Below are 5070 nucleotides of genomic sequence, written 5' to 3'. Positions count from 1 at the left end.
GTAATGACAAATATAAAAAATAGACTAAACTCATGACCCAGAGATAATTACATTATATTTTTATTTCCTCCAGCTTTTCTTCCCATGAACGTATGTAGTTTATAGATTGAGATTATACAAAAATTTAACACTGAATTGTAAAAATTTTTCTCATTATCATATTTTTAGGAAATATTCATTTCTAATGGTTCTTGGCATTTTTATTTCAATATTCAAATATATTCTAATATTTAAATACATAAGTATCTGAATTTATTTAACCTTTCTGACTAATAATTATGTAAGTTGTTTCTGACTTTTTAATTATTGTTTATAATTCTAAGATGAACATAGTTGTGAATGAATCTCTGTTCAAATTTATGGCTACTTCTTTAGGATAAAGTTCTAGAAGTGAAATTACTATTTCAAAGTCCTTTATAAATTATCATTAAATTAATTTATTTTTAGAAAGAATATGGCCTGAGGTTCTCTAAAGTTACGTCAGACAATTAGAAATAAAATGCTGAAAGAAAGATTAGGAATTCTCTACCAAAACCACATTACTTTATGAATAGGGAAACCAAGGTCCATGAACAGTTTATCCAAAGCCATACAGATGTTGGGTTAATGTCTTTAAGAGGAAATCAACAAAAAGGTTAAGGGAAATTAACATTCTTAAGGTACTGGCAGAGTCACAAAATACAAAGGAAATTGGTTCACAACATTGGCCATGCCCAGCTGGCCAAGGGCAGAGCTCATTCAACAAAGCTCTGCATTCCTCGCTGTACACCTCACTAACGTAATTGGATCTTTCTCTGTCTCTGACTGAGCCTCGAGGGAGTCTGCTACAGTCCTAATATCCCCACTCGGACTTCTGGCCAGATGGTTAGTCAGCAAACATTTTAAGTCAAGAAGCCTTAACTAAGCACCAACTATGTGCCAGCCATTGTGATAGTACTGAGTGGTGAACGAGAGAAAGAGAGGCCCTGCCCACCCCCCACCTCCCCCACCCCCGCCCAACAAGTTTATAAGCTGATGCCAGAAAACAGACTGTAACACATAAAGTAGGGAAGTTCAGGCCAAGATATATCAGCATGTGATGGGGAGAGCTGCTGAATCTAGAGTGGTCAAGGATGACTTTTCTGAGGAGATGATATTTGAGTTAAAATCCAGATGATCCAAATGAGGACAAGAAAAAGTCATTGAAAGATGTGAAAGAAGGCAGTCTAATCCAACAGCTCTGAGTCAGGAGCGAACAGCCTGGCCAAGGGACAGAGAACACCAACCCGGAAAGAACAGGGGAGAGGTAGGCAGACGCCCTCTCGTGTGGGGCCTTGAAAGCCACGCAGGGACCTTGGATTGTATTCTGGTTGCAATGGAAAGCCATTGGAAGTCTCTCAGCACAGGAAATACCTGCTGTGGTTTCTGCTTTCGGGCTGCTGAGATCACGTGTGGAGAGAATGCAGCTACCTGAGACAGGGGGTCTGAGGACAGAGCCCCGGGGATCTGCAGTAAGTTTTTACTGGGGAGGAACAGGGAGGAAAGGAGACTGCCACATGTCCCATTTATGTAGGAGGAGAACTAAGACTGTGTGGTTTTCCAGAAGCTCAGAGAAGAACGTGTTTAAAGAGGAAGAGGGTCATTTCTGAGCTACCCAGAGAGGGGCCCATGAGGCCCTGATCTCGGTTCCCACATAACTTGAAGGGAAACTTTTCACAATGTCCGGAGCCCTTGATGTCCTGCAAATGAAGGAGGAGGTTTTCCTCAAACTCCTTGTAGCAGGAACCCCCACCTTGACTGACAAAAGGAAGAGTGATGGCATCTACATCATACTTCTGAAGAGAACCTGGGTAGAGCTCCTGCTGGCAGCTGGTGCCATTGTTGCCACTGACAACCCCACTGATGTCAGTCATATTGTCCAGAAACATCTATCTACTAGTGAGCTGTGCCGGAGTTGGCTGCTGCTATGGGAGCCACTCCTTTTGCTGCCGCTTCACTCCTGGAATCTTCACCAAATCCAGGCAGCCTCCGGGAGCCGAGACTTCTGATGGTACTGACCCCAGGGCTGAGCTCCAGCCTTTCACAGAAGTGTCCTGTGTTAACTCGCCTACCCCTGCTCTGGGTAACATGCATTCTCCTCTGTGCTTTGTGGACATTGCCATCCCTGGCGACAGCAAGGGGCTCACTCAGTGAACTAACCCAGGAAGTACTGCACATGTGTGGCACCATCTCCTATGAACACCCACAGGTCATACCTGATCTCTACTTCTCAGAGACCCTGAAGAGACTGAAAAGGAAGAGCAGATCACTGCTGAAAAGGCTGTGAACAAGGAGGGGTTTCAGGGTAAATGGACTGCTCCGGCTCCTGAGTTCACTGCTGCTCAGGCTGAGGTCCCAGATGGGACTGAAGGTGCAGGCACCCTCTGTACCCAGTCAGCAGTTTCCTTCTGAAGCCTGGAGCGCTCAGCCTGCCAATGAAGACTGGTCTGCAGCCCCCACTGCTCAGGCCACTGAATAGGTGGGAACAACCACTGCGTAGTCCTAAACTGTTCTTCCATAAACTCTTACACAAAATGGAAATAAGACTGATGAACTATATAGAGGAAGAATATGACCAATAGGATCCAATGCAGCTGAGAGGATGGACAAGGTGAGGACATTAGCCACTGGCTTTGACCAAGAGGGTTCAGTGAAGTGGTTGATGTGAAAAGCCTGAAGTGGACTGAGGAGAGGCATGGAGGTGGGGATAACAGGTAGAGTCAACTCTTTCAAGGAGTTTTACAGGGGAAAACAGCAGACAAATGGAGCACAGGGCAAGGGAGGGTTGGGAGCTGTGCTGGCCAGTAGCACTATTCTGTGATGATGAGGAAGTTCTACATCTGCTATTGGGTGCTTGAAAAGTGGCTGATGAAACTGAGGGACCAAGTTTTAAATTTTGATTCATTTAAGTAATATAAATTTAAGTAGCTACATGGAACTAATGGCTACTCTTTAGAGCAACACAGTTTGTAGTGGTTGTTCCTTTAAGGAACGGGTGGGGAACCTTTTTTCTGCCAAGGGCCATTTGGATAATTTATAACATCATTTGAAGGCTATACAAAATTATCAACTTAAAAATTAGCCTGCTATATTTGGTCAGACTAATTTGGTGAGTTGTGTAATGTTAGCTGGTATTGATTTCGAGGGCCTTATACGGCCCACGGGCTGGACGTTCCCCACCCTGCTTTAAGGAGTGATATTAAAACACACATGTACGTTTAATAGCAATTATTACTCACATTAACTCAAATGGGTACCTGGGTAACCCTGGATTCTAGGTAATGTCTCTGTCATCACCACCCCCACATCCTTAAATCTGTTGATTTTTTACTCACAGCTTGTCTTTTACAAAAAGAAAAAAAAGTATCTCTCTTATGGTCAATTTCGTGAACCATCATAGTTCCAGGTGAGTCACTTTAACCTTTTCGTGATTCAGTCTCTCTATATAGGACTAAGGTTTGAAATGAGAATAGCTCAGTTCCCATTTTTTAAGGCAAAGACAGATGGATGAAGTCCTTGGTGGGTCTAGTTAAAATGACAGACTTTGGATACAGCAAGCCACAGAAGTTCAGTCTCATTCTATTATGTTTTAGCTGTGAAACCTTAAGTGAATTACATGAACTTCTCAGGGTCTCAGTTCCTACATCTGTAAAATGAGGATAATAAGAGTCTAGTGTGTGGTGAGGCTCAAATGAGATCATCTGGGCACAGAGCCTGCCTGCATGTGGTAGGCATTCAATAAACGTCACCCATTACTATTAATATCAGGCACGAGAGAGACCAGACCCAGAAGCATCATCGTGCCCCAGCCAAGTGCTGGTTTAAGGAAGTTAATACCTCTGTGCATTTGTTTATCGTCTGAAAAGTAGGTACAAGGCTTACATGACACCAGGATAGCTCAAGTTCCTTAACCAGGGATCCAGGATTAGGAAAGAACTCTAACTTGCAACATGAGGCTCCTTCCCGGAAGTGGATGCAAAGACAGGGAGGTTTGGAGAAGTTCTCCAATAAACATTACCCACTACATGAGCTGTTATTTTTCCCAGACTCTTATCGACCAGTGCTACCCACTTAACCCAAGAGACTTACTGATAATTCTGAGCCCAGCTGCCAGGCCAGCAGTCATCTGCTCAGAACTTCAAATGAATGCCCCCAGACCCGCCTACTTTCTCTATATAGTGCTGCAAGATAAGTCTCCCCTGGCTCCTGATAAAGGCTTTGAAGAACATCTTGTCTGTTAACAAACAGCTTTTGATTGTGCCTGAGTTTGATCTTTATTTTGTCCTTATTCATCAGGCTTCTTTAAATAGGTTCTTTCACACTCCTCAGATTAGCCTAAAGGAAACCTCATGAAACAATGGATCCGGTTGTCCCTGGGTGCAGGGAGTGGGCTCCTGCAGGGCTGTGAGTGGAGCGAAGGGTTGGTGAGGTTGCCAGCACCAGTGGACAATGAATTAAGCTAGCTTCAAAAGCCACATGGGATGGAAAAGCAGAGACACAGCACATACCCTCTGGCCCAGGAAGACGATTTTCATTTGCTTTCAGAGAAAGCTTGTTTTCCTCAGACTCAGGCAGCTTCTTCCTAGGAAAACCCGGGGTCATCACTATTGCCCAGGACACCAGGGCTAACCTCCCGCTGGCAGGACAAGAGAACAGCCAGTGAGATTTGGAGGGATGGAAAGTACAATACCCCCAAAGCTGGTGTGTTTCTGAATAACTCTGTTGAGACATTTTTCCTTGTGGGCAACTGATATTCGCTGACCTAGAGGGACTGTGGCCACCTCTCCCATCTCAGCAGCTAGAGCACAGCCCAGGTTGGCCCATTAGAATCCATCCCTTTGAACACTGATTGGCCCAGTGGAAATCACATGATTCATGCAGGTACAATTGAGAGAGAAAGAGAAAGAGAATATCTTCATCTCTTTCTTCTTCAAAGATCAAGTAGCCAGGGTCTAATTTTGCTGACACCTGGAAGTAGTTGGGAATGAAGAAAGACACAAACCTAAGAACATCATTTGAGCCTCTGACTGCAGCCATGCCTGAAGTTTTACC

This window comes from Molossus molossus, unplaced genomic scaffold (genome assembly GCF_014108415.1).
Source record: "Molossus molossus isolate mMolMol1 unplaced genomic scaffold, mMolMol1.p scaffold_m16_p_11, whole genome shotgun sequence".
Lineage (NCBI taxonomy): Eukaryota > Metazoa > Chordata > Mammalia > Chiroptera > Molossidae > Molossus > Molossus molossus.
Note: the sequence above shows the minus strand (reverse complement) of the source record.